Source organism: Pseudophryne corroboree, chromosome 1, assembly GCF_028390025.1.
Source record: "Pseudophryne corroboree isolate aPseCor3 chromosome 1, aPseCor3.hap2, whole genome shotgun sequence".
Lineage (NCBI taxonomy): Eukaryota > Metazoa > Chordata > Amphibia > Anura > Myobatrachidae > Pseudophryne > Pseudophryne corroboree.
Window position 1 is genome coordinate 1,095,998,009 of NC_086444.1, and position 27,201 is coordinate 1,096,025,209.

Sequence of the window (27,201 nt, forward strand, 5' to 3'; positions counted from 1 at the left end):
AGTTATCGGTAAGCCATGATAAACTACATTTCAGTTCTATGCATTAACTTTGTCAAGAAAAATGCTGCATTGAAAGTCTGTTTATCTTGCCCATGATGGCGTGTTTCCCACAATGCCACCTTCATTACACTATTGCAAGTTTCTAATGACCTGAAGAGTGACTATTGATTTCTCTCCTCTATTACCCTATATACTGCTTTCCAGGGCTGGATGATTTATGCCCTCACTAGACTGGACATTGAAGCTTCAGTTGGGAATTTGAGTTCTGGGAATATGGAAGAATTGATATCAGTAATATAATATCGAGCGCAAGCACGTGCTGCAATTGTGATGCCCTCAACCACGTACATAAATATTGGGATAAAAGAGGATCACGTCTTAAATAGCAATGGTCGCGTACCTCACCCTGACTATAAACTTAAACATGGATATCCAGATATTCGCACAAGAGCCAAGTCAGAATATGGCATTTGACATTAATACAGATAGGGACACATTTATTTATATAAAATGTTCCTGACCACGACAATAACTTTTTTTTTAATGGGGATGCAAATTCATTTATTGCAACAATTCAATAAATAAAGGGGCAGATGTATTAACCTGGAGAAGGCATAAGGAAGTGATAAACCAGTGATATGTGCAAGGTGATAAACACACCAGCCAATCTACTCCAATATGTAAAGTAACAGTTAGAAGCTGATTGGCTGGTGTGTTTATCACCTTGCACATATCACTGGTTTATCACTTCCTTATGCCTTCTCCAGGCTTAATACATCTGACCAGTGTCGGACTGAGGCATGTAGGGCCCACCGGGGGAATGCAGTGGTAGGGGCCCATGTTTAGGGGTGTGACCAATCCACAGAGGGGGTGTGGCCTGCCACCTCATTGGTTTGACTAACCAGTAGAGAGTGCAACATCTAGGCTCCTTCCTAAATATATACAGTAAATTCAGCTGCTGCATGCATGATAATGTACCAGATTAATAACAGCAATGCACTGTAGAAAATACACCATAGTCCAGTATAAGGTAACATATGTATAATGTATAATTCAAGTGCACAGTTTGGAACCTGATCCTTAGAGCAGGAGGTGGGCCCCCAGGCAGTGGGGCCCACCGGTGGTTTCCCCTGAACCCCTGTGGGCCAGTCCAAGCCTGCATCTGACTCATTATATCACCAAGGCAGATGTCACTGACCAGGAGCAGCATGGGCCTGCATGCACTCTGGAACTTAAAATCCATTAGCCAATAACAGTAAAGTTTAATAAGAGATAGCATTAAATAAAAAATATTTTTTTTTTATATTTTAGCATAAAAAATTGCTTTATTCTAGAAAAACATTTTGTAACGCAGCAATAATTTGCAGTAAATAGGCTTTCCTTTGCAAAAGTATGGAGACGTTTTAGATGGCGAAACTTACCAATGGCAGTGAAAATGGTGATATTGCTGACTGTCAGGGATGGACTGGGGGTCTGAATCGGCCTGGCATTTTAGTGCACACAAAAAGGGGCGCAGTCACGGTTAATGGGGGGGGGGCATGGTCTAGCGGCACGCCCCCATCTTTCTGTATGTAGGGCGGCTGAGCAGAGCTGCTTGGCCAGCCCCTGGCTCTCTGTCTGCCATACAGCCGAGCAGAGTTGCTTGGCCAGGTTTTTATGCTGGACTGGACCATCAGGCAATCGGCCCTTTTGGCATTTGTCAGATGGCCAGTCCAACCCTGCTGGCTGCAATACCACTTGTGTACTGAGCAAAGTAAAAAAATACACACTTTTACACTTTCATAAATACTACTTTAAATAAGAACTATTGTTGCTCTCCCATAAAACCTACAGCACAGATGCTTTTTGTGACATTAGTTGCCTACTTTTTCTGAAACGCAACTGTTTTGACAGAGAGCACATTCATTTTTGGGCAAGAGGTGTGGGGGGTGGATCTCTGGGGTAGAACATAGGTGCTTCTTGCTGAGTACAGGTTGTGGCTAGTTTTGTGCCAACTTGGGAAGAGCTCATTTAGCTGAAAGGGGTTAGAGGGCACATATACAGGGGCACTGTTTGCTGTGTAGAAGGGCGCACAGTCTTGTACTGTCCTGTCCGCAGAGGGCATGATTTTAGATCACCTTTCAGTTGCAGTTATGCATAAAACTTCTGACCAAATATTTTAAGCATACATACAAGTGCACAGAAGTGAGTTTTGCAATGATAGGGAGACTATCAGAGTTCTGGCTGTGGAGACTTCTCTTCTGTCACGGATGATATCATGGCTGTTGGACAGTGCCTTGCTTTTGCTCTGTGGTAATCTCTGTTTAACTGTTTTCTTAAATTACTAGCATATTCTGGGCGGAATGTACTAACCTTCTCCAGTACATTTTGCCAAACTTTCCATTTATATTGAGGAAAAAAACAGGAGACTTAATCAGACATACAGGAATAACGTTCAACTCTTCAATGTTGAACATTACTCCTCTATGTGTGATTGAGTCTCCTGTTTTTTTGCTTGATTGAGTACACAGGATACCCCAAACAGAAGAAACTAAAAAATTCCTTATGAAGTTTTACATTAACAGCACTGGTGGATCACTCTCTTCTTTGTTGTCTATAAACTTGTTTGAGATTTGGTACTCACGTGAGGTGGTACTCAGCAGCAGTTTACACATACCTATATATTTAATAAGTTTGCATTTATATTAATCGCATATGTGCTAACATACTGTATGCGCTTAGTACCACAAAGGACAGCTTTTCCGATAATAGCTGGCCTTTGCAATCAGCGCCTGGCACTGGACTTCCAGGTTTATGACCCGGGAGTTCGCAAAGTGATGTGGTGGCCGCAGGGGGTGCTGGGAGAGATCCAGTTGGATCCCTCTTGGGCTGAATCCGGAGAGAAGCCCATAGGCATTTATAGGGTAACACCAGCAAAAGCTGGCAATACACTTCACATTAAAGCCTAGGAATCAAGGGCTTAGTATGTATGGAAATGCAGTAAAAACCCAGAAAATGGGGGTATTACAGCATTTTTTCCTTTAGTACATCCCACCCTTTTTCTCCACCCTCTGACTTCCTGTAAAAAACAGGCCCAGTCACTTCCTCCTTGCCTGAGTGGTGTGCTCCTGACCATAATTCTGCTGTTGCTGCACTGCATAATCCTTCTGTTGCAGCAGTCAAGGGATGGCCATTGGTGGGTTAACCATCAATGGTTACCATTGATGTGTCATCGGTGGTTAATGTCGATTGCATAAAATCATCTACAGGAACCATTAATGTTTTGCACTTATCAAAGGATATCCCTGCTGTAGGGAATGGCTGGCAGCAGGTCAATCAGGTAAGGGGGTGGGTCTTAGTGGTCTGCGGTAGGTCATGTAAACCAATGCAAAATTATTTCATTAGGATTCCTCTCAGTTTTAACAAATCTTTGTTAAAATGTGGTAGTCCTGGGCACCATTATGCATTTAACTGAGAAAATAAGATTAGTTGAACTATTTCCATGACACACATTAAACAGTTAATTCCTCTGGCATAATAAGAGCAAGTCTCTTTTCCCAGCAAATCATTTTGTTCTCCCAATTATATAGTCTCTTCATATTGCCAGCATTGCTATGCCTGACTACAGCGCTGGTGGCAGGTGCATGGACATCGAACTCACACAGGGTTTCCACACGAGGCTTTGAGGACCAAAAAAGCTCCTGTCATCTTGTAGATTGTAGATGGATTTCCTTTGTCTTCTGGGCCAGTAACACATGAACCATTTTAACAGTAGAACAATAAATCATCACTTACTGTACAAGTTATCTTATTATCGTTTTGGAAACAGATTTTTTTTTAAATGAACAAATTCCTTCCTTATTTTTTTTTTAAACAAATTTCCATATTATTTTCAATATAATTATAAATGCATTGCCTTTAATAAAGCTTATTTCTTGGTGAGTACGCAGTAAATGTGAAAAACATTTGTATATAAAGAAAAAATGGAAATGATCCCTAATACTACAAGGACAGAAATGATGAAGATGTTGTTTGACTTGGGCAAAATACAACATGGATGTAGATGTTTCTCTTCGAGAGAATGACATGGTTTTCACTTCCTATGGGTGTCATAGTGTTACCTTGGCAAGTGTTAGGAAGACTTTATTAGATGAGGAAAAAGGGAAATGTAACATAAGAGAAGTATGAAATGATGAAAGAGAAGAAGATTAAGAAATAGAAGGTGTGAACAGATTAGCTAGATTGATTTAGCGTGATGAGTTTGTCCAACCTATTGAGGGTCAGTCTAAGTGAGAAAAATAAATGATAAAAGAAGAAATCGATACAGTGGAGATAGGGATGAAGATCAGAAGCCTGCTAGCAAACAGTGGCTGGGCTTATTCCATCAAAACTTTCAATTAAATGGTAACTAACCATCATATCAAAAGAATTTGAAAAAACATTGCTATGGTCTGTGCATGCACAATAGTGACCTGCAGTCGTTCTCAATGTTAAACATCTGAATTGAGCTGTATTTTAACATATAATGACCTTTGCTTCAACATCATTCAATGGCAGTGCCATTGGAAACCCGCCATTAAATGGTAGAAACACCATCGTAAGGAAACCATTGATGTTGTCAAACCATCAAAATTTGATGTACATCCCTAATTAGAGTATGTGGGTCTAGCATCAAGATGTGAGAAAAACAGAAGTAGGAGGGGACACCTCCAACAGTTACAGGTCGATTTAATTAGGGGCAAATTGCATTCCAGAACGCGATTCCACATCACACCTACATTGCAGATTTTTTGTTCACTCCCAAAGAAGTGTGCACACAAATATGCAATTTTGCCACAATGACAGGGGTAACATATTGTATGGGAAATATACTCCCCCCCCCCCCCCCCGTATTGCATCTTGCTATTAAATCAAACCCATAAGGTTTAAACAAATTACGGATAACATGGGCTCAGCTTGACAATATTGGTTTGGACTTTGATGACCAAATAAGGGATTAATGAACAAAAGGAATGGGGTTTGCATATTTTTGTGGGGGTGATCGAGCAGGGAAATTAGGTCAGAAATACCTAGTCCTAAAATGGATTATATTAGTGACAGGATATTACTAACAACAGCCCTCAACAAATAAAAATGCTATAACATATCTAAAACGGTGAATCATTGCATCAGATATATATTACTATTTAAAAATAATTTTTAATTTAATGTTATCTGGATCAATATCTAATTTATAAAATAGAAAACAGTATCAATAAATACTAGAAACCAATGAGGAACATACAGTCCTGATGTGTTTTGCACATATACTGTCCCAATATACTGTAAAGTAAATAGTTACTCTTAATAATTGTAAACACCTCTATGACACAAAAGTCCAGATCTAATGGAGATCGAAAAATTAAGTCGAACCTCCATTGCTTGGACTAAAAAGAAAATACAGGTGTTGTTTAACAGTGTTTCTTATGTAGTTAGTCATAGTTTGGTCAGTTATCAAAGATAGTGAGGGTAGAGTAATCCCCACACACATGGAGCACGATATTATAGGCATTACTGAAACCTGATGGGACGAATCTCATGCCTGGTCAGTTAATATGGAGGGTTATACGCTGTTCAGGAGAGACATAAAACAAATGGGGTGGAGGGGTTTGTCTTTATGTAAAGCCGTATTTAAAACCTGATGTACGGGAGGATATTCATGAGGAAACTGTAAACACTGTTGAGACGTTATGGGTTGAAATTACATACATGGGAAAGGGAATGAAAAAGATAGTAGTGGGGCTATGCTACAAGTCCCCTGGCATTAATATATCTGACGAGTAAATGTTGCTGAAGCAAATTGATAAAGCGACAGGAGCAGGCGGCGTAATAGTGATGGGAGATTTTAACTATCCGGAGATAAACTGGAAAAACGATTCATGCGATACTGCTAGGGGTAATATGTTTTTAAACACACTAAATGATAACTACTTACTTCAACTAATCGAGGAACCAACTAGGTACAATGCAATCTTAGACCTGTTATTGACAAACAATGGGGATTTGATATCAAATATTATAGTAGGGGAGACCATAGGAAACAGTGACCACAATATGGTCATATTCAATATCAATTTTCATAAGCAGTCCTATAGAGGTTCAACTAGGACTCTGAACTTCAGCATAGCCAACTTTGACATGATGAGAGAAGCTTTAAGGGACACTGAATGGGAAATTTTGTTTCAAGGAAAAAACACTACGGAGAAATGGGAGGCGTTAAAATCACTGTTCGATGAGATTACTCGGAAATTTATTTTCATGGGCAGCAAACAAAGTACTTAAAACTCAAAACCAATGTGGCTTAACAGAATTATTAAGGAATTAATGGGCAGAAAAAGGCGAGTATTCAGAAAATACAAATCATATGGGAAGGCGGAGTCATTCCAGTACTATAAGGTTTGCAACAAAATATGCAAAAAAGAAATAAGAACAGCTAAAGTAGAAACTGAGAAGCTAGTAGCAAAGGAAAGTAAATCAAACCCCAATTTTTTTTTAAATATATCAACAGCAAAAGATTAAAGAAGGAGAGTATACGTCCTTTAAAGGACAAACTGGGAGGCTTAATACAAAATGATAATGACATAGCGGATACATTAAACAAGTTTTTTCATCTGTATTTACAATAGAGGACCAGATGCATGAACTAACACCCAACCCCAGTAAGGACAATGTCCCACTGCTTCGTGCTTATTTAAGTGAGGAGGAAGTCAGTGACGGATTGAAAAACATTAAGATTGATAAATCACCTGGTCCAGACGGTATTCATCCAAGGTTTCTCATTGAGCTACACTCCGAATTAGCAAGACCTCTATTTTTAATCTTCAACGATTCACTTACATCAGGCATGGTTCCCAAAGACTGCCGTATAGCGGAAGTAGTGCCAAAAAGGGAAGTAAAGCTGAACCAGGCAATTATAGACCAGTTACTCTTACATCTATTGTGGGGGAAGTCCTAGAAAGCATTCTGAGGGATAGTGTACAGAAGATCCTTGAAGCCAAAAAGATTATTATTAGGAACCAATATGGATTTGTGAAGGATAGATCATGTCAAACAAACTTACTAGGCTTTTATGAAACAGTTAGTGCGAACCTTGATCAGGGTAAGGCAGTGTATGTAATCTTTTTAGACTTTGCTAAAGCTTTCGACACAGTGCAACACATGAGACATATCTATAAGTTACATGAACTAGGGCTAGGGAGCACAATATGCACTTGGGTTAGTAACTGGTTAGATAATAGGGAGCAGTGCATTGTGGTAAATGTAACTTTTTCAAATTGGACTGAAGTACTAAGTGGTGTGCCACGAGGGTCTGTACTCGGACCGCTATTGATCAACATTTTCATTAAAGATCTAGCAGAAGGTCTAGAGAGCATGGTGTCAATTTTTGCAGACGATACCAAAGTATGTAAGGTTATAAATTCGGAGGGAGACGCTAAGTCTCTCCAGAATGATTTATTTAAACTGGAATCATGGGCAGAACAATGGAGAATGAGGTACAATACAGACAAGTGTAAGGTAATGCACCTTGGTCGCAAGAACAAAAATAACACCTACATACTTAATGGGGTGATTTTAGGGGACTCCGTACTGGAAAAAGATTTAGGTGTTCACATAGATAACAAACTTAGCAGCACCCAATGTAGGATAGCAGCAAAAAAGGCAAACAAGATACTAGCATGCATAAAGAGGGGTATTGATGCAAGGGATGAGAGTGTCATACTCCCATTATATAAAGCCCTAGTGAGGCCCCATCTGGAATAATGCGCACAATTTTGGGCACCCTACTACAAAAAGGATATCCTGGAATAAGAAAAGGTTCAGAGGCGGGTGACCAAACTAATTAAGGGGATGGAGACGCTGGAATGCCAGGAGAGACTTGCAAGGCTTGACATGTTCACACTAGAAAAGAGGAGATTAAGAGGGGACATGATCAACACTTATAAATATTTAAGGAGACAATACACAGAGCTTTTGGGGGATCTGTTTTTGTTAAGACCAGCACAGAAAACACGTGGACACCAACTTAGGTTAGAGGAGAGGAGATTCCGCACACAGAGCCGGAAAAGGTTTTTTCACAGTAAGGACAATACGAGTTTGGAATTCCCTGCCTGAGAGAGTAGTAATGGCAGACTCGGTCAATACTTTTAAGAATGGGCTAGATAAATTCCTAATGGATAAGGATTTACAGAGTTATGGTGGATAGATCACGTACCATAGTTATAATAAAATGAGGAAATACAACACAACAGCCGACTTTATCAACAGATAAAATTACTCCTGAAAATAATACAGAGTAGGAGAACACAAATAGGTTGAACTTGACGGACAGATTGTCTTCTTCAACTTCACAAACTATGTAACTATGTAAATAGAGCATAGTAATATTCATAAACACATTTGGAAATAGGACTAGCAACCACGCTACTTCACAAAAGCAATTACAAAAGTTTACAAACACCATGTGCAATTAGGTTGATGGCTGCATAGATAATAAGAATTTACTCACCGGTAATTCTATTTCTCATAGTCCGTAGTGGATGCTGGGGACTCCGTAAGGACCATGGGGATTAGCGGCTCCGCAGGAGACTGGGCACAACTACAAAGAAAGCTTTAGACTACTGGTGTGCACTGGCTCCTCCCACTAAGACCCTCCTCCAGACCTCAGTTAGGATACTGTGCCCGGAAGAGCTGACACAATTAGGAAGGATTTTGAATCCCGGGTAAGACTCATACCAGCCACACCAATCACACCGTATTACTCGTGATACAATACCCAGTTAACAGCATGATAACAACTGAGCCTCTCAACAGATAGCTCAACAATAACCCTTTAGTTAAACAATAACTATATACAAGTATTGCAGACAATCCGCACTTGGGATGGGCGCCCAGCATCCACTACGGACTATGAGAAATAGAATTACCGGTGAGTAAATTCTTATTTTCTCTAACGTCCTAAGTGGATGCTGGGGACTCTGTAAGGACCATGGGGATTATACCAAAGCTCCCAAACGGGCGGGAGAGTGCGGATGACTCTGCAGCACCGAATGAGAGAACTCAAGGTCCTCCTCAGCCAGGGTATCAAATTTGTAGAATTTAGCAAACGTGTTTGCCCCTTACCAAGTAGCAGCTCGGCAAAGTTGAAGAGCCGAGACCCCTCGGGCAGCCGCCCAAGAAGAGCCCACTTTCCTCGTGGAGTGGGCTTTTACTGATTTAGGATGCGGCAGTCCAGCCGCAGAATGTGCAAGCTGAATCGTACTACAGATCCAGCGAGCAATAGTCTGCTTAGAAGCAGGTGCACCCAACTTGTTGGGCGCATACAGGATAAAGAGCGAGTCAGTCTTTCTGACTCCAGCTGTCCTGGAAACATACATTTTTAGGGTCCTGACTACATCCAACAACTTGGAAGCCTCCAAGTCATTTGTAGCCGCAGGCACCACGATAGGTTGGTTCAGATGAAAAGCTGATACCACTTTGGGGAGAAACTGGGGACGAGTCCTCAATTCTGCCCTATCCATATGGAAAATCAGATAAGGGCTTTTACATGACAAAGCCGCCAATTCTGAAACACGCCTGGCCAAAGCCAAAGCCAACAACATGACCACTTTCCACGTGAGATATTTTAAATCCACGGTTTTCAGTATCTCAAACCAATGTGACTTTAGGAAATCCAACACCACGTTGAGATCCCAAGGTGCCACTGGAGGCACAAAAGGGGGCTGAATATGCAGCACTCCCTTAACAAAAGTCTGAACTTCAGGTAGTGAAGCCAATTCTCTCTGGAAGAAAATCGATAAAGCCGAAATCTGGACCTTAATGGAACCCAATTTAAGGCCCATAGTCACCCCTGACTGTAGGATGTGCAGGAACCGGCCCAGCTGAAATTCTTCCGTTGGGGCCTTCCTGGCCTCACACCACGCAACATATTTTCGCCATATGCGGTGATAATGGTTCGCAGTTACTTCTTTCCTAGCTTTTATCAGCGTAGGAATGACTTCCTCCGGAATGCCCTTTTCCTTCAGGATCCGGTGTTCAACCGCCATGCCGTCAAACGCAGCCGCGGTAAGTCTTGGAACAGACAGGGCCCCTGCTGCAGCAGGTCCTGTCTGAGCGGTAGAGGCCATGGGTCCTCTGACATAATTTCTTGAAGTTCCGGATACCACGCTCTTCTTGGCCAATCCGAAACAATGAGTATAGTTCTTACTCCTCTTCTCCTTATTATCCTCAGTACCTTTGGTATGAGAGGAAGAGGAGGGAACACATAAACCGATCGGTACACCCACGGTGTTACCAGAGCGTCCACAGCTATCGCCTGCGGGTCTCTTGACCTGGCGCAATATTTTTCTAGCTTTTTGTTTAGGCGGGACGCCATCATGTCCACCTGTGGTTTTTCCCACTGGTTTACAATCATTTGAAAGACTTCTGGATGAAGTCCCCACTCTCCCGGGTGGAGGTCGTGCCTGCTGAGGAAGTTTGCTTCCCAGTTGTCCACTCCCGGAATGAACACTGCTGACAGTGCTAACACGTGATTTTCCGCACATCGGAGAATCCTTGTGGCTTCTGCCATCGCCGTCCTGCTTCTCGTGCCGCCCTGTCGATTTACATGGGCGACTGCCGTGATGTTGTCTGACTGGATCAGTACCGGCTGGTTTTGAAGCAGGGGTTTTGCCTGACTTAGGGCATTGTAAATGGCCCTCAGTTCCAGAATATTTATGTGCAGGGAAGTCTCCTGACTTGTCCATAGTCCTTGGAAGTTTCTTCCCTGTGTGACTGCTCCCCAGCCTCGAAGGCTGGCATCCGTGGTCACCAGGACCCAGTCCTGTATGCCGAATCTGCGGCCCTCTTGAAGATGAGCACTCTGCAGCCACCACAGCAGAGACACCCTTGTCCTTGGAGACAGGGTTATCAGACGATGCATCTGAAGATGCGATCCGGACCACTTGTCCAACAGGTCCCACTGAAAGGTTCTTGCATGAAACCTGCCGAATGGAATCGCTTCGTAGGAAGCTACCATTTTTCTCAGGATCCGCGTGCAGTGATGCACCGACACCTGTTTTGGTTTTAGGAGGCCTCTGACTAGAGATGACAGCTCCTTGGCCTTCTCCTCCGGGAGAAACACTTTTCTCTGTTCTGTGTCCAGAACCATCCCTAGGAACAGCAGGCGTGTCGTAGGGACCAGCTGTGACTTTGGAATGTTTAGAATCCAGCCGTGCTGTTGCAGCACTTCCCGAGATAGTGCTACCCCTACCAATAACTGCTCTCTGGACCTCGCCTTTATCAGGAGATCGTCCAAGTACGGGATAATTAAAACTCCCTTCCTTCGAAGGAGTATCATCATTTCCGCCATTACCTTGGTAAAGACCCTCGGAGCCGTGGAGAGACCGAACGGCAATGTCTGGAATTGGTAATGACAATCTTGTACCACAAACCTGAGGTACTCCTGGTGAGGATGGTAAATGGGCACATGTAGGTAAGCATCCTTGATGTCCAGCGATACCATGTAATCTCCCTCGTCCAGGCTCGCAATAACCGCCCTGAGCGATTCCATCTTGAACTTGAATTGTTTGATATATGTGTTCAAGGATTTCAAATTTAAAATGGGTCTCACCGAACCGTCCGGTTTCGGTACCACAAACATTGTGGAATAGTAACCCCTTCCTTGTTGAATTAGGGGCACCTTTACTATCACTTGTTGTGAATACAGCTTTTGAATTGCCTGTAACACTGCCTCCCTGCCTGAGGGAGTGGTTGGCAAGGCAGATTTGAGGAAACGGCGGGGGGGAGACGTCTCGAATTCCAGTTTGTACCCCTGAGATACTATTTGAAGGATCCAGGGATCCACCCGTGAGCGAGCCCACTGCTTGCTGAAATGCTTGAGACGGGCCCCCACCGTACCTGGCTCTGCCTGTGGAGCCCCAGCCTCATGCTGTGGACTTTGAGGAAGCGGGGGAGGACTTTTGCTCCTGGGAACTGGCTGTATGTTGCAGCTTTTTCCCTCTACCTCTGCCTCTGGGCAGAAAGGACGCGCCTTTAACCCGCTTGCCCCTATTGGGCCAAAAGGACTGTACCTGATAATACGGTGCTTTCTTTGGTTGTGAGGGAACATGGGGCAAAAATGTAGACTTCCCAGCTGTTGCTGTGGAAAACGAGGTCTGAGAGACCATCCCCGAACAATTCCTCACCCTTATAAGGCAGAATTTCCATGTGTCGTTTGGAATCTGCATCACCTGTCCACTGCCGAGTCTATAACCCTCTCCTGGCAGAAATGGACATTGCACTAATTTTGGATGCCAGCCGGCAAATATCCCTCTGTGCATCCCTCATGTATAAAAGTGCGTCTTTTATATGCTCTACGTTCAGCAAAATAGTGTCCTTATCTAGGGTATCTATATTTTCTGACAGGGAATCTGACCACGCAGCAGCAGCGCTGCACATCCAGGCTGAAGCTATAGCCGGTCTCAGTATCACACCTGTGTGTGTATATATAGATTTCAGGATAGCCTCCTGCTTTCTATCAGCAGATTCCTTCAGGGCGGCCGTATCCGGAGACGGTAGTGCCACCTTCTTCGACAAGCGTGTGAGCGCCTTATCCACCCTAGGGGATGTTTCCCAGCGTGACCTATCCTCTGGCGGGAAAGGGTACGCCATTAGTAACCTCTTAGAAATTACCATCTTTTTATCAGGGGAAGCCCACGCTTCTTCACACACTTCATTTAACTCTTCAGATGGAGGAAAAGCTACTGGTAGTTTTTTCTCTCCAAACATTATACCCTTTTTTGTGGTACCGGGGGTAACATCAGAAATGTGTAACACATTTTTCATTGCCTCAATCATGTAACGTGTGGCCCTACTGGAAGTTACATTAGTCTCATCGTCGTCGACACTGGAGTCAGTATCCGTGTCGACATCTGTGTCAACCATCTGAGGTAGCGGGCGTTTTAGAGCCCCTGATGGTTTTTGAGACGCCTGGGCAGGCACAGGCTGAGAAGCCGGCTGTCCCACATTAGGTATGTCGTCAAACCTTTTATGTAAGGAGTGGACACTATCACGTAATTCCTTCCACAGCACCATCCACTCAGGTGTCGACCCCGCAGGGGGTGACATCACATTTACAGGCATTTGCTCCGCCTCCACATAAGCCTCATCAAACATGTCGACACAGCCGTACCGACACACCGCAAACACACAGGGAATGCTCTGACAGAGGACAGGACCCCACAAAGCCCTTTGGGGAGACAGAGAGAGAGTATGCCAGCACACACCAGAGCGCTATATAACACTGGGATCCCACTATCAATGAGTGTTTTCCCTATAGCTGCTTTTTATATATATTACATATATATATCTATACTGCGCCTAAATTTAGTGCACCCCCTCTCTTTTTTACCCTTCTGTAGTTTTCTCAGACTGCAGGGGAGAGCCAGGGAGCTTCCTTCCAGCGGAACTGTGAGGGAAAAATGGCGCCAGTGTGCTGAGGGAGAAGCCCCGCCCCCTTTTCGGCGGACTTTCTCCCGCTTTTTCTGTTATACTGGCAGGGGTAATTTTACATCTATATAGCCCCTGGGACTATATATGATGTATATTTTGCCAGCCAAGGTGTTATCTATTGCCCTCAGGGCGCCCCCCCCCCAGCGCCCTGCACCCATCAGTGACCGAAGTATGAGGTGTACATGAGGAGCAATGGCGCACAGCTGCAGTGCTGTGCGCTACCTTGGTGAAGACTGAAGTCTTCTGCCGCCGATTTTACGGACCTTCTTCGTGCTTCTGGCTCTGTAAGGGGGACGGCGGCGCGGCTCCGGGAACGAACACCTCTGGAGCTAATGGTGTCCAGTAGCCTAAGAAGCCCAAACTACCACCTGTTAGGTAGGTTCGCTTCTTCTCCCCTTAGTCCCTCGCTGCAGTGAGTCTGTTGCCAGCAGATCTCACTGAAAATAAAAAACCTAAATATACTTTCTTTCTAGGTGCTCAGGAGAGCCCCTAGAGTGCATCCGGCTCGGCCGGGCACAAGAATCTAACTGAGGTCTGGAGGAGGGTCTTAGTGGGAGGAGCCAGTGCACACCGGTAGTCTAAAGCTATCCTTGTAGTTGTGCCCAGTCTCCTGCGGAGCCGCTAATCCCCATGGTCCTTACGGAGTCCCCAGCATCCACTTAGGACGTTAGAGAAAAGTAGATAGATAGCTGGTAGATAGCTGTATATATAGCAGATACACAGGGCCGGCACTTCCGTTAGGCAGCTTTAGGCAGCTGCCTATGGGCGGAAGGACCTGAGGGGGCGGTACACTGAGGCTGTCAGGAGCCCTGGTCGTTTCGACGGTTAGCTGCCAACCCCCTCCCCCCCCCCCCCCTCACCCTGTACTAGCCCCCATGCAACAGCAGCAGCAAGGCCCCCGGCGGCATGGACACACAGAGCAGCGCTGCGGGTAGTCCTGCAACAATGCTAAGCTGACTGAAGGACATCTATGCAATATACACCACCCGGTGTCCTGGGTAGCCACCAGTGATGTTGTTTAATACACCGCTGCACTGGTATGTAGTGGGAGCAGAGAGTTGGTTTCCCCCTCGGCCAGTCCCCTCCCGTGTCCCCCATCTGCCGAGCCAGCTCCATAGCCTGCTGCAGCTGCTCGATGGATTTTTTTAAAAAGGGGCGTGTCCACACCTCCGTGATTAGGCCACGCCCCCTGAGTATGCCAGGTCCTCGGCGGTCTGTCTGTGGCTCTGCTGCCTGCTCTTTCGCAGACTTGCTCCTGTGATATAAGCTGGAGCAGGGCCGAAACTAGGATTTTTGTCACCCGGGGCAAGGTAGTCATTTGACACCCCCCCCCCTCCCCCCGCAAAAAAAAATAAAAATCTTTTACAATAAATAAATAAAAATAATAATAAAAAAACAATTTAAAATAAATAAATAAATGAATAAAAATATTATTTATATATATATATATATATCTCTTTCAGAACTTTTTTACCTGAAAAATTGCCTTTTCTAACATAAATTTCATATCCAGGAAAAAGTGTCCCCATTTTACACAGTACGACAGGCAAGTGTCCCCATTCCCCATTTTACACATTGCGGCAGACAGGTGACCCCATTTTACACATTGCGGCAGACAGGTGTCCCCATTTTACACATTGCGGCAGGAAAAAGTGTCCCCATTTTACACATTGCGGCAGGAAAAAGTGTCCCCATTTTACACATTGCGGCAGGCACGTGTCCCCATTTAACACAGTACGCTGGCAAGTGTCCCCATTTTACACATTGCGGCAGGAAAAAGTGTCCCCATTTTACACATTGCGGCAGGAAAAAGTGTCCCCATTTTACACATTGCGGCAGGCACAGGTCGCCATTTTACACAGTACGCTGGCAAGTGTCCCCATTTTACACATTGCGGCAGGAAACAGTGTCCCCATTTTACACATTGCGGCAGGAAAAAGTGTCCCCATTTTACACATTGTGGCAGGCACAGGTCCCCATTTTACACAGTACGCTGGCAAGTGTCCCCATTTTACACACTGCGGCAGGATTAAAGTGTCCCCATTTTACACATTGCGGCAGGAAAAAGTGTCCCCATTTTACAGATTGCGGCAGGTGTTTGTGTAATACATCTGAAACAGCAGGCACAGGTCCCCATTTTACACATTGCGGCAGGTGGTGGAGGGAGAGAGAGAGAGAGAGAGAGAGGAAGGGAGAGGGGCTGACTTACATTTGAAGCGGTTCTCGCCGCTCTTCAGCCGCCTCTCCCTCCTCGTCTGCGCGGCTCCCCCTTCTCCCTCCTCCAGCGGGGTTTCGTGGAATGACGCGTTTGCGCCGTGACGTCACGACGCAATCGCGTCATTCCGCGAAACCCCGCCCCCCGAGCTGGGCACTCGGGAGAAGGGGGTTTCAAAGTCTAAAAGTGCCGCGGCGGGTGTTAGGGGGTCTCGGCGCCCCCTCCAATCCGGCGCCCAGGTCGCCTGCCCCCCTAGCCCCCCCCTAGTTTCGGCCCTGGCTGGAGGTAACTACTGTGGTAGTGTGTGTGTGTGTGTGTCTCAGTATGAGTGTGTGCCTTAGTATGAGTGTGTGTCTCAATATCAGTGTGTGTGTGTGTGCCTCTGCCTCAGTATGAGCGTGTGTGTGTCACAGTATGAGCGTGTGTCACACTATAAGTGTGTGCATGTGTCTCAGTATGAGTGTGTGTGTCTCAGTATCAGTGTGTGTCTCAGTATGAGTGTGTGTGTGTGTCTCAGTATGAGTGTGTGCCTCAGTATGTATGTGTGTCTCAGTATCATTGTGTGCCTCAGTATGAGTGTGTGTGTGTGTCTCAGTATGAGTGTCAGTGTGTGTGTGTGTGTGTCTCAGTATGAGCGTCAGTGTGCGTGTGTGTGTCAGTATGAGTGTCACTATGTGTGTGTGTGTGTGTGTGTGTGTGTGTGTGTGTGTGTGTGTGTGTCTCAGTATGAGTGTGTGTGGGCCTCAGTGTGAGTAGTTGTGTATGTGTTACAGGGCTCACTGGGAAACATTCAGTACCTGTAATGCTATACCTCACACTTTGTTAGTTAAAGGTGAGGCATTTGATATGCCGGCTGTCGGGATCCCAGCGCTCAGCATACCGGCGCCGGAATCCCGATAGCCGGCATACCGACAACTATTTTCCCTCTTAGGGTGTCCACAATCCCCCTGGAGGGAGAATAACGCGCGCCACCGTGCCCGCAAGGGGCTCTTTTGTGCTCGCCCCACTGCCGGTATACCGGCGGTCAGGATACCAGCGGCGGTATGCTGGGCGCCGGGATCCCGAGCACTGGCATACCGTAGTACACCCAGTTAAAGAAGCTCCCTGCACACGTACTGTATCACAAAAGGCCTGCAGTTGCTGAGAGTATAGGCAGATTCAGTGGCAGCACCGAGCCCCCCCCCCCCCCCCCCCCCCCTGCTGTTTAGCAGGATCAATTTATTTGACTTCTGTAATTTTCAATACAGCAACAGGCGGGCTGCACTGCGGGCGGGGGGGGGGGGGGGGGGGGGGGCAGAATGTCACATACGCCCCAGGCCGCTCCATCATTTCTGTCCTGGTCCGCCTCATCTACAGGAAGTCCAGTGGTTTGTGCGTCTGCAGCCTGATCCAACTGTCACTGTGGGACCAGCACCAGCATGTGATACTACTGCAGACTTTTTTGTGCTTCGTCCTACAGACCTACGGAAGACCTGTAGGTCCATAGGCTGTGATGGATGCAGACTGATTGCTTCTCCGTCTGACGGTTACTCCTCCTTACAAGTAGGTAGTGAAGTTTTTTTTCCATGTGTCAGCTGTAGCTGGTGTGAAACTACATTTTCCAGTATGCCCTGCTTCTTTTTTTAGCAGGATATGCTGGGATTTGTAGTTCCACATTGGCCGGGGGTGCCACATTTGCCCTATATTTGCAACATAAAAACTGTTTGTCAATGAACCAGCATAGTATATCACAAGATATATAGTGTATGGCTGAACAAGACATCCTACCTGCTGCTCAGAAAAAGTATTTGTCCGTTTGTCGTGTTCTATTTTTTTTTGTCATATATTAGTACTGAAATCTTACTGCACACACTAAAAATAAACTGCCCAACAACGCTCCCGGTGCTGGAATCCCTAGAGTGAACATACTGAATGTAAGTATGCTGGGGAGGGTTACAGTTAGGCTGTGGGGGGTAGGGGTAGGGGGTTAGGGTTAGGCACCAGGGGAGGGTTAGGATTAGGTTGCAGGGGGGGAATTAGAGTTAGACTGCAGGAAGGGAGGGTTAGGCTACTGGTAGGGCAGGGTAGAGGGTTAGCATACTTTCCAACGAGGGGTTGGGATTATAAGCAGCAGGATGCTGCTGTCATTCTTCTGACTACCGGCATCCTAAGCGTCAGGATCCCTTTCCCAACCTGCTGTAGGGTGTATTCTCTATACAGTCTGCAACATTTTTGATACGTTATAATCCATTTGGCGGAACAGTAGCATAGGGTAAGCATTACTGCCTCACAGCACTCAGGTCATGAGTTCAATTCCTGGTCATGGCCAGTCTGTGTAGAGTTTGCATGTCCTTTTTATGTTTCTATGGGTTTCCTCTGGGTATTCCTGTTTCCTCCCACACTCCAAAAACATATGGGAAGGTTATGTGGATTTGTCTGTGTGTGTTTGCATTTTAGACAGTATCACTCCCGTTCCAGTGGAACAGGGAGTGATATGAATTCTGATGTTCTGTGTACAGCGCTGTGCAAATTAGTGGCACTATATAAGTAAATAATAATAATAATTTTGATATTTTAAGATATTTAAGATAGGGCCTTGCACATATGTTGGAGAAGCCATCACATTTTCCCTTTGTACTTACTAGCAGGAGCACATTCATTTGCTGTTCTGACAATAATAAAGGGCTAAATGCAAGTTATGTACTGGGGAGCATTGCGTTTTGGTTTTTCCTGTCAGGGCATATGTGTGTTTCTTTTACCCTGTGGAGGCCAAGGTGTTTTTTTATTTTTTTCCTGAAAGGGGTCAATGTGTTTGTTATTATTTTTTTCCTGTGGATGCCAATGTGTTTTATTTTTTCCTGTGGTGGCCGATAGGGGTGATGGTGGTGGGGAGGGGGGAGAGGGGGGGGAGGGATGCTGAAGTCTTGCCTAGGGTGCCGAGAAACCTTGAACCAGCCCTGCAAATACAGTAGATGGACAGACAGAAAAACAGATAGATATCTGGACCAACAGAAAGACAGACAGATAGATGTTTGTTTGTTTGTTTGTTTGTTTGTTTGTTTGTTTGTAATACTGCTCTTTAGTACTACTACATGTGGTTGTAGTTTGAATTGTTAGTTGTGTCACATAATAAATAGTACTGTAACCCAAACATTGCTACACAGTGGTAACTACAAATTGGCAGAAGATGAATTGACAGAGGTACGAGAAGCAGTATTAACTGAAGAAAATCTCTAGTATTTTTACAGGAGGCTCAAAAAATAAAAGCAGAGATGTCACAAGGAATGCTAATTTGTTCACTCTGAAAACTAAACACATTTTTCATTGTAACTTATGTTTACAGTGGCTAGTGGACAATAGTTGTTTCTCCTGATGGCGTACATCAGCAGATTAGATGAAATGGGCATACAGATATTTACTGAGCGTCTTTACAGTAGATTTAATTTAGGATGTAAGGTAATGGAGTTTTTATGTCAGAACGTTATTGGTCTATCACTCCATCTGACTAGCAGATTGATGGGGATCAATCTTCTAAGCCTGTACACAAAACGGAGCCTTCATAGTGATTTCACAGAGGGAGCTGAACACTGTCTCCTGGTTTGGCAGAACTGGACTGGGTGGGTAGTAGTATATCGCATGCAACTGTCGCACTTCTTTTGGAGATAGAGGGGTGTATTTACTAAGCCATGGATGGAGATAAATTAGACAGAGATAGGGGGGGAATTCAAATGTTTGAAAAGTCGGTTGGGTGTCTGTTATTTCCTGTCTGTTAGATAGGAAAAAACAGACACCCAACTGACTTTTCAAACAATTGAATATCCCCCACAAAGTATCAGCTCCTAACTGTCATATTTCAAAACCAGCCTGTGACATGGCAGTTAGACACTGACTGGATGGCACTTTAGCTGCGGTAATTTGCACAACTGATTACCGCCGATGAGGCTATCCAATTAGCTCCGATGCCGGTGCTTATCAGGGAGTTATTTCTGCCTGCTCTGATAAGTGCCCTTTTTTCTGCGAAAAGTGCCTCGAAAATACATAGATCCATGGATTTTCGTGAATTTTACAGTACGTATTTGCGCGGGATAAGCAAAAATTTTCGGGCGCATAAAAAGGGGGGCCTAATTGAATAGGGCCGGGGAAAAAATCAGCGATTAAATAAAATATTTGGGACTAATTGGTTTCCCACCTATTTATTCAGAGCTATCTGAAATAAAGCATTCCGGCTGTGAATCATATATGTAAATGATGCATAGTAAGTTGATTTTTGTAAGTGTTCCTCCATATTTAAAATGTAGATTGTTTTAGGTAATGAAAATACTAATAAAATTCATGAAGCAGTGAAAACAGTGGAGAAACAGACCAGTGGAGAAGTTGCCCATGGCAACCAATCAGCATCTACCTTACATTTTATAGAATGTGCTTGATAAGAGCTTTCTTCAAAGCTGATTGGTTGCCATGGGCAACTTCTCCATTGATCATTTTCTCCACTCTTTTCACTGCTGCATGAATAGACCACTTAATGTTTAAAAAAAGTTTGACAAAATGTAATAAATATATTACATGGCAACACAATGACAAGGCAATTTAAAAATTCTGGAAAAAGAGCTGTTCCAATTATAGGCAGTAACTCATTGATGGTTATTAACCAGCACTGTTTATACATGCAGTTTTGCTCTAATACAAATCAACCAATCAGCAATGAGCTTTTTCCTGTATGGTGTGCTGAGAGACGACACAGGGGATAGGTGATGGTGATGGTGTGCTGAGAGACGACACAGGCGTAGGTGATGGTGTGCTGAGAGATGACGCAGGCGTAGGTGATGGTGTGCTGAGAGACGACACGGGGGTAGGTCATGGTGTGCTGAGAGACGACACAGGGGTAGGTGATGGTGTGCTGAGAGATGACACGGGGGTTAGGAGATGGTGTGCTGAGAGACAACACAGGGGTAGGTGATGATGTGCTTAAAGACGACACAGAGGTAGGTGATGGTGTGCTGAGAGACGACACAGGGGTAGGTGATTATGTGCTGACAGACGATGCAGGGGGTAGGTGATGTGTGCTGACAGACGATGCAGGGGGTAGGTGATGGTGTGCTAAGAGACGATGCAGGGGGTAGGTGATGGCGTGCTGAGAGACGCCACGAGGGAGAGATGATGGTGAGGCTGAGAGATGCAGCGGGGAGATGGTGTGGCTGAGAGATGCAGGGGGCAGGATGTTAGTCTGGTTGAACCGCTGTTGTATGATGATGACTTGTAAATTTTCCTACACGAACAGGCATCTTCTGGATGATGTGATCTCCTACATGAATAGAGAATACCAACTGAAGATGCCACCTGCTTTAGAGAATACAGTTCTTCAGAAGTTCCATATTGTGATCAACCATCATATAGGTAAGGTGAATTTGGAATTGAAAAGAATGTTCCCAGTGTGATGAGAAAAAGGTGACATGTCATGTTGACACGTCCCATTTTCAGTGACCACGCCCCTTATGGTATGTGGCCACGGCCATTTTTTGCAGCGCATGCCTTCGGCACGCGCACAAGATTAGCTTTACGGGTCTTTTTGGGAGTGGGGGTCCAACTGGGACCACCCATTACCTAATATCTAGTTTTGCCTATGAAAGTGAATGGTTTATTGGTTCCAATGATTTAGCACTAATTATTATTATTTCTTCTTCTTCTTTCTTCATCTTTCTTCTTCTTTCTTCTTTCTTCCTTTTCTTCTTCTTCATCATCATCATCATCATCATCATTTATACTAATAATAATAATAATAATAATAATATAACATAACGAACAGACATAAAAAGTTATGCAAAAATAAATTAAAATAAGCTAACATTGAAAATAATATGTAAATATGCCTGTTTGATTTGCCCTGAAACAGATAATTCCAAACCAATTATCAAACAGGACCACCCTAAAGAAATGTGCATTTGTATAAACTCCCTGGGGAGTTTTTGTTAGAACTGGTGATTTGCCCATAGCAACCAATCAGATTCTATCTATTATCTTCTAGAAGTAGCTAGATAAATGTTAAGTAGAATCTGATTGGTTGCTATGAGCAACACCACCAGTTCTTAAAAAAAAATGTCACCTTAGCAAACTTACTCCCCTATGGGGTTCATTCCGAGTTGATCGCTCGCTAGCTACTTTTAGCAGTCGTGCAAACGCATTGTCGCCGCCCACCGCGGAGTGTATTTTCGCTTTGCAGAAGTGCAAACGTTTGTGCAGCAGAGCGGCTGCAAAATCATTTTGTGCAAAACAAGACCAGCCCTGTAGTTACTCTTCGTGTGTGTTGATTCTAACGAAGGAGGGACGGCTTTTGACGTCACACACCCGCCCACAGTTCACCCAGCCACGCCTGCGGTTTCCCCGACACGCCTGCGTTTTTCTAAGCACTCCCTGAAAACGGTCGGTTGCCTCCCAGAAATGTCCAGTTCATGTCAATCTTCCTGCGTTCTGCCGTGCGACTGAAAGCTTCGCTAGAACCTGTGCAAAACCACAAAGGACTTTGTACCCGTACATCGCGCGTGCGCATTGCGGTGCATACGCATGTGCAGAAATGCTGATTTTTAGCCTGATTGCTGCACTGAAAACAACGGCAGCTAGCGATCAACTCGGAATGACCCCCTATGTCTAATAATAATACACTTTATATAGCATATAAACCAGTGCTCGAAGTGGGCCATTATACAGCGGTATGGCATACTGGCACTTCGAACACTGACTGCTGAAGACCCCCGCCACTGCCGCCGCTTTCATTTCAAATTTGGCGATCTCAGGCACCAATTTGAGCTCTTGAGACGGCAACCAATGAGGAGCATCCGTGCAGCCGCATCTGATTATCTGCTGGTCCGCGGCCGATTTAAAATGATAGGTGGACTGGACGCAGGGGGGCTTCACAACCAGAGCTGCACTAAATGCCACAGTAGCCATCACTGCCACCGACCACAGCCTCCTCCTCACTGCTGCCGCCGGCCACAGCCTCCTTCTCCTCCGCACCGCCGCTGACCACAGCCCACAGCCTCTTCCTACTCCGCACCGCTGCCCATTAGGTAATCATAGTCTGCTGCCTTTCTCACTCCCTACTGTATGTCCTTGCTGTCGCTCTGTGTTCCTGCTGTCACTCTATTTGTCCCAATGTCCCTGCTGTCACTGTCCCTATGTCCCTGCTGTCACTGTCCCTATGTCCCTGCTGTCAATCTCTCTGTCCCTGAATTTTGTCTCATTCCGTGTGGCATAATGTGAATTTTGACTCATACTGTGTGGCATAATGTGAATTTTGGCTCATACTGTGTGGTGTAATGTGTAAGGAGCACCAGTACTATATAGTATAAGGGGTCCTACTATTGTGATTCATAATGTGTATAAGGGGTATACGGTGTGGTAAAGTACACTTATGGACACACACCCTTTTGAGTGGCCACAGCCCCCTTTCCAAAGTGCACGACCACTGATATAAATCCAGTATCAGTATATAAACCTCATTGTGGCTATAATGCCATATTGACCAACTTAACTTGACTTGAAGTACCCCTCTTTCTCAGGGGTATATTTACTAAAGTCCTGGTTTTTAGAAGTGGAAATGTTGCCCAGAGAAACCAATCAGATTCTATTATCTTCTAGAATATGATTGGTTGCTATAAGCAGCATCTCCACTTCAAAGACCTGCACCTTTGTAAATACTGTATACCCCTTAATGTTTTCTAATGCTGTGACTTCTTAGGGAACGCTTTTATTCTGCTTTAGGGAGGGTTAAATAGGCACCGAAGAGCATAACTCCAGATAGAAAATTTCCTAATTACAATATACAAACAACAAAAACAAACAAACCTTAATATAATTAATAAATCATAGAAAATAAAAGGAAAAAGAACACATAAACCATTTAATCATCTATAAAACATTGAAAGCAAAGCTTTTTTGTGCAGGTCTGGGTGATTTAACAGATGAAATATAATATCTGTACCCTGTAACGGGTGTGGTATGTAAGGTCGACAGTAAGTAGGTCGACAATGTTTGGGTCAACCACTATTGGTCGACAGGGATGCTATGTTGACAGGTTCTTTAGGTCGACATGGTCTAGGTCAACAGGTCAATAGGTCGACATGAGTTTTTGATGTTTTTTGTGTCGTTTTCTCCATACAGTGGGGGTCATTTCGAGTTGATCGTAGCTGTGCTAAATTTAGCACAGCTACGAACTTCTTCCCTGACATGCGGGAATGACGCCCAGCACAGGGCTAGTCCGCCCCGCATGTCAGTCCGGCCCCCCTCGCAGAAGTGCAAAGTCATCACACAGCGGCAATGCCTTTGCACTTCAAGAGCAGCTCCCGGCCAGCGCAGCTTTACCGTGCTGGCTGGGAGCTATACATCGCTCCCCGACCCGCAGCGGATGCGTGTGACTTCACGCAGCCGCTGCGGCTCGCCCCCCGTTCGGTCCGGCTACGCCTGCGTTGGCCGGACCAAACCCACGAAATGATGGCCAAATGCCGCCGTTCTGCCCCCTCCTGCCTGGCATGCGCCAGCGCACTACGGCGCTGGCGCATGCGCAGTAGGGACCCGTTTGCTCTGCTGCATTAAAACACAGCGAGCGAACGGGTCAGAATGACCCCCAGTGACCGGGAACCCCAATTAGTGCACCGTGTCCCCTCATATGGCTCGCTTCACACGCCAAGCTTCAGGCAAGGTGCCTCGCTCCACTGCCGCTGCGTTCGGCACAGGTTACCGTTCCCAATTGTAGTCCACGTGGATTGTAAAGTATGAAAAAGTTCAAAAAAGAAATTTTTTTTTGAAAAACTCATGTCAACCTTTTGACCTGTCGACCTAGAACATGTCGACCTAAAGACCCTGTTGACCTACAAACCCTTTCGACCTACTTACTGTCGACCAATAGTAGTCGATCAAAACATTGTCGACCTACTTACTGTCGACCTAAAGACCGGATCCCCTCTGAAACACAACCTCCATTATACTGTATGGAAACAAGATTTCTGAAATCTGTTCCAGAAGTATTTGTGACTGGGTAGAAAAATAGGTGATCCTTATAGTGAACTGCCAGATTATAGTTTCAGTTTAGAAAATGAAAGGAAACATATGATTTGTTGCTATGGATTACATGATCTTTTCTGCATAGCTCGCAATAGAACAGTTTTTGTAATGTCTTTTTTTGTGGTTATTAGGATATGGTTCAAATTGGATCCAACAACATACTGTAGGTCAAAATTTTGCAACACTTTCTAAATAATCTTGTATCCTGTGTGAGAGCTGTAGATGTGATACCGCAGTGACTGCAGTTTACTGTAAAAGGGGATTAGCAATAATGGGACATTAGTTTTATTTTGTGCAAGTCTACTCACTAAATTATTCCGGCATAAATGTGAATATTGTTTCAAATGTAATAAAAAAAAAAATCAAAAACAATAAACATAGATTTATATATTGTTTATATATTATTTACTTTTTTTATTTTACTACTTCAGTTTCTCACAAAAAGTCTCTATTAGCAAAGCTTTCTGTCTTGTTTTGCATCTAAAACCCAAATGTCCCAAATACAACGGGATCATACTGTATACTCATCTGTACAAGACAAGTTATGCTGTATACGTTTTGTATGAAGTTCTACATGTTAGGGCATTTGGCCACTAGAGGGACTAAATGGTGTTTTTGGACTTTAATGACTTTTCCTCACCTGAGCAAGCAGTGTGTACAGTGAAAATGAACCTACAAATAAGAAACATTTTCTACAGTCTGTAATTGGGTTGTACAACTTGGGACACAACCACTGTTTGCTAATTACCTCCAGTAGCCCCCTGTTAGCTCATCAGTGGCCGTCATGCCCTGGATCTCAGCCATATCCTGCTCCATTACCTTATAATAGCTCTTACTCAGCAATAACGTAGAATTTGAAGACTTTGTAGTGGGATCGAAGAGGAGATTCAAACCATATACTGTAGCGTGGAAGGAGTGTATTAACAGCTGCCTGTGCTTGGGTAGGAGCCTTGACCGTCTTATCACCTACTGTATTAAATATTGTACATATAATATCTTCCATCATAGCAGCTGGAAAGTACAAAAAGAGCTTGTACTTCTTCACAGTTCTGGGGATAAGGTGGGTGTGCTAATAAGAGGATGGGACAACCCATTTTAAAAAACACCATCCCATGTAATGTGTTGTTGTGTATTGCTCTTATTTATTTATTACTTGTTATTGACTCCTTGGGGGAGATTCAAATGTTTGAAAAGTCAGTTGGGAGTCTGTTTTTTCCTGTCTATAAAGGTGGGTACACACTAGTAGATATATCTGCAGATCAACTGATCTGCAGATATATCTATGGACGGATCGGGCAGTGTGCTGTGCATACACACTGCCCGATCCGTCGGGGACTGACGTCATGAACTGGGCGGGCGTGTACACACGCCCGCTCAGTTCAGCTGTCAATCACCGCCGGCCGCCGCAGCATGTGTACGGGCGACACACACAGCGACGCGCCAATATATCGGTAGATATATTGGCCGTCGGCTGTGCTGCGCGGCCGACGCGATACGTCTGTGAACGATGGAGTTCACAGACGTATCGGCCGTACACACTGGCCGACGGTCCCGCAATATATCGGCCGTTCAAGAGAACGGTCGATATATCGACCAGTGTGTACGGGCCTTTAGATAGGAAAAACAGACACCCAACCGACTTTTCAAACATTTGAATTCCCCTCACTATTTGCTTTTGATCATTTGTGACTCAAATCTATAGGTTTGCCATAATGGACCAGATGATCGGCAGACGGGCGGGATGCTGGCCGAACTCTGACTTTTTTTTAAAGAATCACTTACAAGGTATGGTTTTGCTTTGTAAGTGATTACCCCTTTAAAAAGAACATCTGAGTTTGGCCGGTATCCCGTCATTACATCCGGCCCAATACCTTTCATCCGGAACACCTATGATTTACACAGGTTCTTTGGCTGATTATAAAACCAGGTGAAATGCAAGCTTGAATTTAGACAGCCATGGCAAGCATTTATAAAGTAATTTAAGTCACAAATGCTAAACTAGTAATAAATAAACAAGAGCAACACAACATTATTTGGGATGATGTATTATATATATATTTAGCATTCACACTATGTCCCCGACAACGGGGTTGTACCCCGAAACGCCGTAGGATGTATTAAAGAGACTTCTTTCTTCAGTCTACTTTTGTGACAGTCTGCTTGAGTGCCGCTGGACTTTTGTTACTATATTGAGCAGCGCAATCTGTTTACGGAGGGCACCGCAGCAAATAACTCTTGCATCCACTCTGAGTGCCGGGTGAAACGTTTCTCTCTCTCTCTCTCTCTCTCCCCCCCCCTCTCTCTCTCTCTCTCTCTATATATATATAAATATACAAATCAGCCGGCACTCAGTAGTTTATCAATCAGCATGCCCCGGTGCCATAATCCAAGATACATACAATTCCAATGGCGGATAATAACGGCACTCCAGAGGCTTGGCATTAATT

The 27,201-nt window shown here is 44.6% G+C and overlaps 1 long non-coding RNA gene across 2 annotated transcripts in view; it reads left to right on the forward strand.

Moving 5' to 3' along the window:
* Nucleotides 1-27,201, forward strand: part of LOC134992810 (uncharacterized) — a 158,971-nt gene that overhangs the window by 54,707 nt on the left and 77,063 nt on the right. For both annotated transcript variants that reach the window (XR_010196937.1, XR_010196938.1), the window contains exon 2: nt 20,979-21,094. This is a non-coding gene — a long non-coding RNA (uncharacterized LOC134992810). The remainder of the gene's footprint in view (nt 1-20,978; nt 21,095-27,201) is intronic.